This window comes from Periplaneta americana, chromosome 14 (assembly GCF_040183065.1).
Source record: "Periplaneta americana isolate PAMFEO1 chromosome 14, P.americana_PAMFEO1_priV1, whole genome shotgun sequence".
Lineage (NCBI taxonomy): Eukaryota > Metazoa > Arthropoda > Insecta > Blattodea > Blattidae > Periplaneta > Periplaneta americana.
The window spans coordinates 87,901,942-87,916,844 of NC_091130.1; the positions used below are offsets into that span (position 1 = coordinate 87,901,942).

The 14,903-nt window shown below is 33.3% G+C and overlaps 1 protein-coding gene across 1 annotated transcript in view; it reads right to left on the reverse strand.

The window, feature by feature from the left end:
- Positions 1 to 14,903, reverse strand: part of Taf9 (TBP-associated factor 9) — a 177,151-nt gene that overhangs the window by 20,957 nt on the left and 141,291 nt on the right. The window lies entirely within an intron of this gene.

Sequence of the window (14,903 nt, forward strand, 5' to 3'; positions counted from 1 at the left end):
TAACTTTGCTCTTTATATTATATTCCAATTTCTTAGTATATTAGAGGTTTGAAATACATTCACTTACATTCATAGGCATCTTGAATCTTAATATAGAGAAACAATGATTGAAAAGATCTAAAATGTACTAAAAACTCTTCAAACATGTCAAAATGAAAGTTATAAGCTTCATTAAATATACTTTCCCAATTTATATGTATCAATTCAAAATTAAACTTATTAATATTACATTGAGAAAAATATCTTCTATTAACATTCAAAAAATTTCTCTGTTGGCAATTATCTTTCCTATTAACAGGAAACTCTGCAGTTACACATTGATGGTGTGAAAAACTGTGATGGGAATCTAATGGTGTAGCAGACGGTTGACTCAATTGTTTTCTACTGCACATTTCGTCACTTGGGAAGCAGCTGTGGCACGCTAATTCGCACCGCAGTCCTCAAGGAACAAAACAAACAGCTGTTGTTTGTACGTGCACGGTGTTAATTCTTTGTTTATATAATTATAGTATATTGAATGTTATTCTTGTATCAGTAATGCTATTAATATGACATTTTTAAATCGATGATGTACTTGGAATAGCTCACATCACACAGTGACATTTGAGCATTACCAGTTTTAGCAAAACTACGTCTATGGGCCGGTTTCACCAACCTTCAGTAAATCAGTTCAAATGAAACATTAACTACTTAACATTGAAATATTTAACGATTCACTAAAATGTAAGCTGCTCACCAACCAAATTTTCTTAATATTTAATGAACTGTAAGTAATGGCTCATTAGGATAAATAAATGCAATCTATTAATTTTTTATAACTATATCAGAACATCTTTATACGAAACCACAGTCTATTATATCGCTAATCGTGTACAACATTAGAAAACAGTTTTATTGTGTTTCTTGGTAGTGGAAAAGTTTAAATTTTGGCCGCGATTTACACGAGTACTTTTATATGCGCTGTCTCCGTATACTTCAAGCCGTATACTTCTACCTATTATATGCCTCGTAACACTTAATACATCACGCTTCTGTGGTGCAGCAGTCATTAGCACGCTGGCTTGTCAAACCTGGAACCCAAATTCGATTCTCGCTGAGAACTGTTTTTTTTATTAACGTAACTAATTTTTATACATGTTACCTTTCTTCATTTTCTTTTCTTTTTTTTTTTTTTTTTTGTAGTGAAATGAATTATTTCGCAACTCTGGCACCACTAGGAGAATTAAGAAAACTACTGGGAGATCAATTTTCTTCCCGAAATACAAAAAAGATAAACAAATAAATTAAAGAAAAATACGCATGTGGATCTAATACTTCGTCCACATGCCACTGGTGTCTGTCACTTCCTGGCATCTTCGGGGCATTGAGTCCATCAGATCACGGAAATAGTTCTGGTTCTCAGCAAGATCTTCCCAGGTACCCAGAACTTGATCCCACAACTGATCTGGATTTTGAGGTGGATTGTCTCGATATTTGTCAATCTTCCTCTTTTTCATGCCTTTCCGTGAACCGTCTTTGAACATTTATGGCGATGTGCACAGGGTGGTTATCCTGCTGGAAAATGAAATTTCCTTTGGAAAGAAAACGATTATAAATTCCATGAATCCAGTTCTTTCGCTTCTATTTTAAAGCCAGTGCAAACATATCTTATCGCTAGCTATAATATAATTCTAATAAATGAAAGTTAATATATCAATTGGGCGGCCGGGTAGCTCAGTTGGTAGAGCAGCTGGCTACGGACTGGAAGGTCTGGGGTTCAATCCCGGGTGGTGACAGGATTTTTTCTCGTTACCAAACTTTCAGAACAGCCCTGAGGTTCACTCAGCCTCCTATAAAACTGAGTACCAGGTCTTTCCTGGGTGTAAAAGGCGGTCAGAGCATGGTGCCAACCACACCACCTCATTCTAGTGCCGAGGTCATGGAAAGCATGGGGCTCTACCTCCATGCCCCACAAGAGCCTACATGGCATGTTATGGGGATACTTTTACCTTTTTAATATACCAATTAAATTTTGTTATATTTGAATGCACATTGTGTATTAATTTACTAATATTTCTTAGGTATGTAGTTATAATAACCACTTTCATGTGTTAAAATAAAAGCTCAATTGTATGTTACCTAGTTGACTAGTTTTCAGCTTTGTCTCAGCTGTTTTTATGATATTCTAACCTATGATCAGTTTCTTCTAAAATTTTGAGTACCATGATCTTCGTGACACAGTACCTTTCGTGAATTTTTGTGTCATTCAAAGTTTCAAATTATCGTTTCTTAAATAGTTAACATTGCCTCCATCTGACTCTAAATTTTCGAGCAGTTCCAGATATAACAATTATGCGTCGATACGTTCCGCTATTTTACACTGCCGAGCAAAAAAAACGCAACACTTGAATAAATTTGAAATATCAATCTGTAATACAAATTATAACATTTCTGTGTGCTTCTATGGACCTGTTTGTGTTAGGCAAGTGTTAATTCATGTTTTGGGAAGAAAAGTATACCCATTGGGTCGTTTGTGACACCCTCTTTGCCACTTTCTGTCTGGTACTGTATATTTATTGTTGTGCCATTAAAATTTACAACTCTAAACCCAAGCAGCTAAAACAAAGTTACAACACTCCACTTTTCTTTTTTTGGTTATAATGGAATTCTGTGATATTGAACTCAGTTTTCAACAACATGTAAGAAGGTTAAGATGGCGTTAAGCCCCATGAACGCCGCTAGAGCAGTCCTGTTGGTAGAGGATGACCGCAGTTTACGTTATGTGGCTCAGGGGTTGCATACAACTCCGTCGACGGTTTCACGTACAGTGCAAAGGTACAAGGAACTTGGTTCATATTCTCGAAGACCGAGATATGGTAGGGAAAGGTCAACTTCTTACTATAGATGGCCAGTTCTTGCGCCTTCAAGTGCTGCGTAACTGCCACACCACTGCGGTCGAAGCCAGAAATCGACTAGACTAAGTGCGAGATGTGAATGTCAGTGAGTGGACTGTGAGGAGGAGGTTACATGATGCTGGCCTGATATCCAGAAGATCTGCCCTTGGCTCAGAACTTACAAGACAACATCGTCAAGCTCGCTTACAATTTTCAAGGGAACATCAGGAATGGGCTGACAAACAGTGGGGAACAGTTTTGTCCTCAGATGAGTCCCAATTCTGCCTCAGATCCTCAGATGGAAGAGAAAGAGTGTGGAGGACTGGAGAAAGGTATTCTCCATGCAACTTTTCATCAAGGACAGCATTTCAGGGCGGTTCAGTGATGGTGTGGACAGACATCAGTTTGACTGCATGAACGAATCTTGTTTTGTGGAAGATGGGTCTCTTACTGCCCATCGCTACATTGAAGAAACTCTTGGGCAACATGTTCTTGCTTTTGCATCATTTATTGGTGACAATTACGTGCTCATGCGGGACAGTACACGTCCTTGCGTGGCGCGATACGTCCTCCAGTACCTCAATGAAGTAGGGATCCAACTCATGCAATGGCCATCACGCAGTCTGGATCTTAACCCAATTGATCATCTGTGGGACATTTTAGGAAGAAATGTCCGTCAACATGCTCCATCCAGATACTCTTCAAGAGCTAAGGAGCCATGTATGCGACACATGAGCCACATAACATAAGCTGCGGTCATCTTTTTCCAACATGACTACTCTAGCGATGTTCTCGGGGGTTAACGGTATCTTAACTCTCTTAAATGTTGTTTAAAACTGAGTTCAGTATCATAGAATTCCATTATAAACAAAAAAGAAAACTATAGTGTTGTAACTTTGTTTTAACTGCTTACGTTTAGGGTTGTAAATTTTAATGGCACAGCAATAAATATACAGTACCAGACAGGAAGTGCCAAAAAGGGTGTCATAAACGTCCCAATGGGTATACTTTTCTTCCCAAAACATGAATTAACACTTGCCTAATACAAACAGGTCCATAGAAGCACACAGAAATGTTATAATTTGTATTATGGATTGATATTTCAAATTTATTCAAGTGTTGCGTTTTTTTTTTGCTCGGCAGTGTATATTGCAACTAATGAACCATTAAAAATTTAAAGACGGAAATTTCTATCACTAAATTTAATGATAGTTTTACTGGTTCATTAGGCTAAAGATGGTTGGTGAGATATAAAAATGAATTTAATGAACCAGTAAATAAATTAATGAATCATTAAAACCTTAGTGAAGGTTGGTGAAACCGGCCCTATTTGTCATAAACTGAATGTGTAATGTAAAATTAATTTTAGTAGGTAGCTTTATAGTTATTTTTATCTCACAAATTATACTGCTGTTTCAATAATTCAATTATTGATTGTTAAATATGTGTAGGTCTATTGTAGATGAACTGAAAAATTGTTACATCTGAATTTTGGTGAATTTGTTTATTATTTTTTAAATTTAGATTCAGGTTTTTTTTCGACGCATGTTGTTATTTTAAATTCCGAATGGGGTGACTGTACCCACCTCTTGTGCTTAAAATTGTTTTATTTTTTAAACATATAGAATTAATAAATGTTAGTGTATTTAATTACCAACAAGTAGTATAAAATGGCATATTTGATTCTGATTTCTTGGTATTCATAATCAATTAACCTACTCCACTTCCAAAACCTTACGGAGTTGAGCTGAACTAAGCTAGCAAGCTGCAAGAGAGTTCGCAGTGCTTCCCACGTGACGTCATCACGTAGTACGAGAACGGGCGAGACTGCGCACTGCTTCACCATTATATTCCCACCACGTGAAAAACCAGGATCAGATACATTAATCACAGAATCATGAGTACGGTATTAAAAGTGAAGAAAATGTTATCCAGGGAAGATTTGCCCCTGGGTGGCTAAGAGACAGTACTGTAACATTCTTAATATCTAAACAAATTAAAAAATCAAGTTTATAAACAGTATCTACTAGCATATCAATGTTAAAATCTCCACATATTACTAATTCATAATTAAAACTAGATGAATAATTTAAAAGCGTATCCAATTTACTTAAAAATATATTAAAATGGCTACTAGAAGATCTATAAATATTTACAATTATTAAATCATACTTTTCAATACTAAATCCAATAACCTCTAATTCAATTTCCAAACAATAACCATTTAAATTTAATTGAACAAAAGATAATTGTTTATTTACATATATTACCACACCTCCATTTTTATGTTCACCTCGAGTAAAAAAAAAAAAAAATTTCCAAGTTTAAATCCGTCTAATTGGGCAGATTCGATTTCCAAAACTGTTAACCAGTGTTCCCATAAACAAAGTACACTAAAATTTAATAAAAATAAATATGCATTTAACAGATCAATCTTATTGCATTCATGAAAAACATGTTGAAATTAAATGTATTAGGCCTATTTAAGTTATTATTAATTAGGCCATGTCATTAGACAACACACAGCCTGATATTAATTTACTTTTGTCTGTTTTTCTCGCATACAAAAAACATCTCACACAAGCATTATTAGGCCAGTTACTAGGATCCATAGCTTTATCATATATCAGCTCATATATAATTACTTTAAATGATGAATAAAGACTAGGGTGTCTAGATGTCAATTTTTCATCAATGGTCTCAGGAAAATTTGGCTTAAGATAATTTAAAACCTGTTCCAAAGTCGTATCACGAGACAAACGATAAACATGTAAATTAACAGATTTTGGAACACCCTGTAAAATTATTATTATTATTATTATTATTATTATTATTATTATTATTATTATTATGCCGCAGATATTGAGATGGCCCCTGAACGAGTGAAAACCAAATTTCTGTTTGTATCGAGATTCAGTCCTAAGGTCAGCATAAGTAATATTAAGGATTCTCTGACACAACAATCGACTCTGGCGAATCAAATAAATATCAATTTCCTAAATGTTACAAAATTAAAAACAAAATTTCAAACATATTCTTTCTTCCACATATTAGTGGAGGAAAGAGATTTTGAAGCTATTAATAATCCGAATGTTTGGCCAGAGGGCTGTTTAATTGCGCCATTCTATGGAAAGCTTAAACCTGAACAGCATTTTGAATTTCCTACGCCAATGGTTCCAATGATACTCAGGGCAGTTCCTCCTAGTTATGTTCTTTTATTGTCATGTGTAGTACTAATAACACCTTGAGATTTATTACCAAAAATGTACGAGGACTTAACACTAAAGTAGATGAAATTTTTTAAAATATAGTATCCAATAATGACGCAATCATCTGTCTCACAGAAACATGGTTATCTGATTCTGTTTTAGTACCAATCTATTTCCTCACTCTTATACTGTTTTTTGTGCTGACAGAGTGCGTGATAACACTAATAAATGTAAAAGTGGAGGCGTCTTAATTGCGATAAGCAATCAGATTCCCATTATATGCAAGAGATATGATCTAGGAAAAATCAATGAATGTGTCTGGACTGAAATAAAAATTTCTGATGGTGTTGGTAATCATTATTTCTCTCCTGACACTGATCCCAAAAATTTAAGAAATTATCTTACTTTTCTTGAGAATAATCTTGATTTACATAATTTTAGAATACTTATTCTCGATGATTTTAATTCTCCTGGTATTGACTGAGCATCTAGTTGTGGCCTTCCTAACATCCATTATTATGTAAAAGTTAAGTCCCTTGATCTACTTTCTTCTTGTTTTCTTGGCTTAAATCAGATAAATTTTACTTTGAATAATAAAAATCTTCTTGATCTTGTTTTTACCAATGTTATTAATAGTTCTGTTAACCTACCTAATCATTCTCTTGTTCATCAAGACAATTATCACCCTTCTATTTGTGTTAATCTTGAAGTCAATTTATCTCTTCCTTTATATTCTTCTAATCAATCTTATTTTAATTTCTCTCAGGGTGATTATATGAAATTATACACAACTCTTTTTAATCATGACTGGACTAGTCTTTACGAGTCTACTGATGTCAATGAAGCCGTTGTTTCATTAACTCATACAATAAATAACGCTATTTCTGATGCTGTACCTTTATCACAAGTAAAAAAAATCTACTTATCCTACGTGGTTTTCAAACTCGCTTTGTTTACTCATAAAGAAAAAAAATAAAGCTCACAAGAATTTTAAAAAGTTCAAATCTGATTATCATTATCTTATCTTTTCTTCCCTTAGAAAACAAGTAAAAAATAAGATAAAATCTGATAAATTACTTTGGCTCCAATCTATCGATAGAAATTTGAAAAATGAGTAAGAAATTTTGGAACTATGTAGAATCATTTCGTAACTCTAAATCCTTGCCTACTGTGTTAATTATTGATGGGGAGCACATCACTGATAAAACTGAGATCGCAAATGCGTTTGCTGATCAATTTAAATCAATACAAAAAAAGTTCGATAATCTATTTGTTAGTGATTCCATCACTACTGATTGCTTATGTTTACCAATTATTGTGTGTGAAGATGTCTTGAATATCATTAGGAGGCTTAAGCCCAATAAATCTATGGGGACTGATGGCATACTAATTTCATTATTAAAAGTTGTTCTCAAATTCTTATTCCATTATTAACATTTATTTTTAAGCTTAGCCTTATTACGGGTATTTACCCTTCTTTATGGAAGGAAGCATCTGTCATTCCGATATTTAAGAATGGTAATAAACATATTGTTAATAATTACAGGCCTATTTCAATACTAAATAACTTTTTAAAAATTTTTTAAAAAATTATTCACAAACATGTTTCATTTTATGTTAAATCTAAATTAAATCCGGCTCAACATGGCTTTACTAAAAGTAAATCTACAACGACGAATTTGGTCAATTATCTCAATTTTATTATGCCTAAGTTGAATCTCAAGGCCAAATTGATGCAATTTATTTTGATTTCAGTAGAGCATTTGATGTTGTTTCTCATCAAATCTTAATAAGTAAATTAGATCAGTTTGGACTTTCCATTAATCATCTTAGCTGGTTTGAAAACTATTTAACCAAGAGACAATCTTGTGTTCGGTTGGGAAGCTCTCTCTCTGATCCTTTCACTACTCTTTGTGGTGTTCCACAGGGCTCCACCCTAGGTCCGTTATTATTCTTGCCTTTTATCGATGACATTTGTAAGCCCATCTGTTCCCATTATCTTCTCTTTGCTGATGATTTAAAAATATTTAGGAAAATTAATAGTCTTACTGATTGTCATTTACTTCAAAACAATATACATGCCATTCAACATTGGTGTGATTATAACGGTATGAAAATTAATATTTTTTTTAAAACATGCGTTATCTCTTTTTCTAGGAAGACAACTACATTAAAGTTTAACTATTCGCTATTGAACGCCGCCATAATCAGGAAGGACAGTATAAAGGATCTTGGTATATATCTTGATTCTAAATTGTACTTTCATGACCATGTTGATCATTTATTTAATCATTCACTAAGAATGCTTGGTCTTATTAGGTCTATTACTTATTCTTTTTCCTCTCCTGATAATAATAATAATAATAATAATAATAATAATAATAATAATAATAATAATAATGATTTATTTAACCTAGCAGAGTTAAGGCCATACAGCCTACTCTAACACTCAACCAGGAGTAAAAACTGCGTTACAAAAAACACTACAAATTTACAAAGTACACTACAATTTTACACACAAAACTGAATAAGATGATACACTACTTACATTATATTATGCTTTAGTAAGGTCTAAATTAGAATATGCATCTGTTGTGTGGAACTCTTATTACTTTTACTGATTCGGCTAAACTAGAAAATATCCAAGGAAAATTCATTTTTCTTTGTGCGTTCAGATTCGTACCCAACTCCTCTTCTTTAAATTATGAACTATCTAGTAAATATTTTAACTGTACCAGTCTGTATTCGAGACGTCAGGATATTGATTACACTTTCTTTAATAATGCTATTAACGGTGTCACTGATTGTGATTATTTTATACGTAATATCTATCTTAGAATTCCCGTGAAAGGTTTTCATGGTCAAAGAATTTTCTTCACAAAATTATTTAAATCTCTTTCTCCAGTAGCCAGATGTATTAAAAGTGCTAATTTGCAAGATCTGATTTGATTTTACTTATGCATGATATACTCGTATCTTGTTATTTAATATCTTTTATGCTCGACCATGCCGAAATGTAGTAATTATACACCTGGTAGCAGACCTTTAAAGCATGTCATTAAAGTGCATCTACTCATTAAAGGTCAGGTCTTTCAGCCAATGACGACTCAGGTTACAACTGTTCAGCCAAAGACAGGTCAGCTTTCTACCGTTATAAAACCGCAAGTATCGATTATTCTCGGATATGCAATCGAAAGAGAATTAGTGAAAAGTCACGGAGGCTGGAAATCCAATACTGTCGCAGAAGGTTATGTTCTGTTACTATAATAATTAGCGTTAATTGTAAATAATATTCAAATTTATTCAATTTGTCATCTCGTTTTTCAATGTCTAATTTTATTTCAATGTTATCTCTGTAGGTTCTTATGGCCTAGCAAGGTCAATGTGCACATCTGTTCCTCGGAAAAAATCAATACTTTCGTGTCTGCGCACATCTCACAACATACAGGACATTGCTCCAGGTCAGATACAATAAAATTAATAATATCAAGTTAGAAATATGGTCGAGCATAAAAAGTCGTATGAAACTCGCCTATAATGGTAATTAAGAAGCTTGTATGAAAATTATGAAACTCGCTTGCGCTCGTTTCATAAATATCCATACTCACTTCTTAATTATCTTCATTATAGGCTCGTTGCATAATGTACTATTATTATTTGTTAGATATTGCTATTTATTTTGTTGCATTTGGTCAATGATTAATGTTGACTATTATATTGATTGTATTTCATTTCACTGTCATTTTCTGTCATTCATTCTCATCATCATTTGTTCTGTTTTGTATTGTTTTTTGGATCTTGTGCTAAACTGTAATTGGCCTTGTGCTGTTGTTTTGCACGTTAATATTATAAATAAATAAAATAAATTATTATATTATTATTATTATTATTATTATTACCAACCACTGTAATTCAATTTGTGTTTTTTGAGACAATATTTGACCACAATTCTGTATTCTTAGATGTACTAGGTATATTAGAGTTATTATCAGGGAAAGGATTTATATGTAAATACATATTTACTTATAAAGCTAATATAATTTATATTTTGCATTATCTTTATGTTTCACAATGTGTAGGGTTGAAAAATCCTACTTTTATTTTCCATATTTTTCCATATTTTAGAGTTTAGTACATATTTTCGTTAATTTCCATATATTTTCCATATTTCATATAAAACAGTCCATATTATATTAGGTTTAACAATAAAACAAAACAAAATTTCATTAACTTTTAAAAATACATTTCAACAATAGAGATTTAAACACATGTTCAGTAATCCCTTTAACATCAGAGTTATTTGAAAATTAGCAGTCCTATCAACAATGGGAAAGTAAGTTACAAAACTGTATTAATTTAATTTAAAATTTGTAACAGACTTCAGTTGTGCAGCTCAACAGTTAAATGCCAGTCAGAGTACACATAGGTTCAGTTTTGTAAATCATACTATAAAGACGGTAAATATGCCAAAAGTACGTCATTCAGTCAATTTAAAATCAAAACTAACAAGTTACATTTCAGAATTTAAAGAAGATGGTTTATCAACTGACAATAAAATATTATTTTGTAATTTGTGTCAGTGTGCAGTATCATCTACACAAAAGTTCCTGGTGCAACAACACATTACAACTAGTAAACATCAGGCCAACAAACAACTAAATTCCAAGCAGAGACAATTGTTTTTAACACAACCAACAACATCGAATGTAAGATCTGAGTTTAACATCAACCTGTGCCGTTCTCTCATCTCTGCTGATATTCCTCTCTACAAACTAAAGAATAAGGTCTTCAGGGAATTCCTTGAAAAATATACTCAACATACAATCCCGGATGAGTCAACACTTAGGAAGACGTATGCTCCATCCATCTACGATGAGACAATACAGAAGATAAGAGATGAAATTAAAGATAGTTCAATTTGGGTTTCCATTGATGAGACTCCCGACAAAGAAGGTAGACTTGTTGGTAATGTAGTTATCGGTTTGTTAAGTGAACAATATTCTGAACGAATTCTTTTACATTGTGATGTTCTAGAAAAGTGCAATAACAAAACTATAGTTAAACTGTTCAACGAAGCTATGGGTATCCTGTGGCCAAAGGGTATTATGTACGATAATGTGTTATTCTTTATTAGCGATGCTGCCCCTTATATGGTCAAAGCTGGACAAGCATTATCTGTTGTATATCCTAAATTGACTCATTTTACTTGTGTGGCGCATGCATTTCATCGTGTGGCAGAAGTGGTCAGAGACAATTTCCCTAAAGTAGATTTGTTGATTTCATCAGTGAAAAAAGTATTTCTCAAAGCTCCCAGTAGAGTTAACGTGTTGAAAGAAATGTACCCTGAAATTCCATTGCCACCAAAGCCAATTTTAACTAGATGGGGTACATGGCTAGAAGCAGTTGAATATTATGCCGAACATATAGACTCTATTAACAATGTTCTCCTTGCATTGGACTCTGAAGATGCAGTCTCAATTGATACTGCGAAAACAGTTACCTGTGACATAAGTGTGAAGAATGACTTAGCTCACATTCAGCATACATTTTCATGCATCATAAAAACGCTCAAAAGTCTCCAAAATAGGCACCTTTCACTATCTGAAAGTTTTGAAATTATAAATAGTACTGTGGAACAACTGAATCGTGGTAGAGGTAAAGTTGCAGATGCAGTAAGAGCTAAGGTGGACACTGTACTTTCAAAAAACTCTGGATATGAAGAACTACAAAAGGTTGTTGCTGTGATGAGTGGTGAATCAACAGTGAAGATTAACTTGGACTTATCCCCAGCAGACATTGTGAAATTGAATTATGTACCAGTTACTTCTTGTGACGTCGAACGCTCTTTTAGTCAGTATAAATCTATCCTCAGAGACAATAGAAGAAGATTCACTTTTCAGCACTTGAAAGAAATGTTTGTAACCTATTGTTATGGTAACAGACAATAAAAATTGTGTTTTGTTGAAACTACATTGGAAGATAAGGTACGTCCATTATATTTTTTGTTTAGTTTGATTAAAATGTACCAATATTTAACGTACATAGTCATTTTTTTATAATTTTAAGTCCATATTTAATTCCATATTTTAGTAAAAATCCATATTTAATTCCATATTTTGGTAAAAATAACTACATATATATTTACATATTTCATATATTTTTAGTCCATATAAATCCGTTCCCTGGTTATTATTATTATGATTAACACACGTAATATTATTAATTTGATTCGAAGTAGCTTTCACTTGTAACTCACTCTTATTATTTGATTGAGTATTTACAATTCTACTGTCACTCATAGCCACATTGGTAGAATTCACTTTATTAGATTTGTTATTATTATTAACTAAATTTACACACTTTCCAACTGCAGTATCAATTGTATTAACACACTTCATTGTTTGTAACCTGATCATTTTTCTGTTCAATACATTTTGATAATAATTTCACTTCATCGAGCAGAATATTATTTTTATCTCGTAGTTCACTAATAACACAATCCTTCTGATTGATAATAAATTTCACAACACAAATATCCCATCACTATCGACCATTTCACTTAATGCCTCATAAAAAAGCGCATATTCGTCAGTTTCACTGTCATCATTGCAGCATTTATTATCATCATCAATAAAGCAAACTGAATTTATTAATTTTGCACAACTTGGATGAAAATAGTTGTTACAATCGATACACTTCAATATATTCACTAGTTTCGATTTACATCTTTTATCCATTTTGAATCTTGCATACACTACTTTTAACACTTGAATATAATTAATTGATTACTAGTGGACTTACTCGTGTTAATTATGTAAGATTTGTCCAGCTTACAGCAGTTTCAGTGCTTCACGCACCATCCTCAGAGCCTACTAGATCACGGCATCATCTCGAACTTCTCTGCCTGTTAAGTGGGTGTGTTTTATTGTTGAAATGTGTTGAAGAGTGGAGTCGAATAGTGTGTGTGTACTGAAGTTGATTTGTGTGTTGAGAATTTGATCGGGGTGTGTTTTAGTGTGTTTGTATATTTCGTATTGTTCTAGTGTGTTGAGTTTTTGGTTCTTGGGTTGTATGTGTAGGATTTCCATGTCCGTATTTATGTTATTGTATGCATGGTTAGTATTGGTTATGTGATCGGCGTATGTGGATGTATTGTGTCCTCTGGTTACTGCTTTAATGTGTTCTTTGTAGCGTGTTTGGAATGATCTGCCTGTCTGTCCTATGTAAAACTTATCGCAACTATGACATGTGAGTTTGTATACACCTGTGTGGTCGTATTTATTTGTTTGTGTTTTTTGTGTGTTGAGATGTCTTTGTAGTGTGTTTTCTGTTCTGTATGTTATGTTGTATTTCTGTTTTTTGAATGGAGATGCGATCTTATGTGTGCTTTTGTATTCATATGTTAGTGTGATGTATTTCTTGTGTTCTTGTGTTTGTGTTATGGTTTGCGTGTTTTTGTGTTTGTTAAGTTTTTGTTTTGTCTTCCTTATGATGTTGTCTATTATGTTTGGATTGTATCCGTTTTCTTGTGCTATGTATTTGATTGTGTTCATTTCTTCATTGTAGTATTGTTGACTCATGGGTATGTTGAGTAATCTGTGTACCATTGTCCTGAATGCAGCATGTTTGTGTTGTATGGGGTGGTTAGATGTGTTGTGTATGTGTGTGGTGGTGGTGGTGGTTGGTTTTCTGTATATTTTGTTGGTGTGTTTGTTGTCGATTTTTGTTATGGTGATGTCTAGGAAATTTATAGAGTTGTTGTTTTCAAGTTCTAGTGTGTATTGAAGTTTTGGGTGTAATTTGTTTATGTATTGGTGTAGTTTGTGTATTTGTCTTTTGTTTCCTTTGTATAGTATGAGTATGTCGTCTACGTATCTGTGCCAGTACATTATGTTGTCTACATATTTGTTGTGTTCATTGTTGAGTATGTATGTTTGTTCTATGTTGTGTAAAAATATCTCTGCTAGTATGCTGGATATGGGTGATCCCATTGGCGAGCCTTCTGTTTGGGTGTAGTAATTAGTTGTATTTGTAGTATTTAAGATCGCATCTCCATTCAGAAAACAGAAATACAACATAACATACAGAACAGAAAACACACTACAAAGACATCTCAACACACAAAAAACACAAACAAATAAATACGACCACACAGGTGTATACAAACTCACATGTCATAGTTGCGATAAGTTTTACATAGGACAGACAGGCAGATCATTCCAAACACGCTACAAAGAACACATTAAAGCAGTAACCAGAGGACACAATACATCCACATACCCCGATCACATAACCAATACTAACCATACATACAATAACATAAATACGGACATGGAAATCCTACACATACAACCCAAGAACCAAAAACTCAACACACTAGAACAATACGAAATATACAAACACACTAAAACACACCCCGATCAAATTCTCAACACACAAATCAACTTCAGTACACACACACTATTCGACTCCACTCTTCAACACATTTCAACAATAAAACACACCCACTTAACAGGCAGAGAAGTTCGAGATGATGCCGTGATCTAGTAGGCTCTGAGGATGGTGCATGAAGCACTGAAACAGCTGTAAGCCGGACAAATCTTACATAATTAACACGAGTAAGTCCACTAGTAATCAATTAATTACATCTTTTACATGAGCAAGACATCGTAACAGCTGTTCCAGTTTCTTCCATATAGCTAACCCACAAATGAATGGAGAGGACTGCAGTATGTCCGTACACCAGAATGATCTGCTATTTAGTACCAGATAATCAGGGTATAAAAGGGACTGAAAAAGCAGACAAGCTGGTTACAAAAAT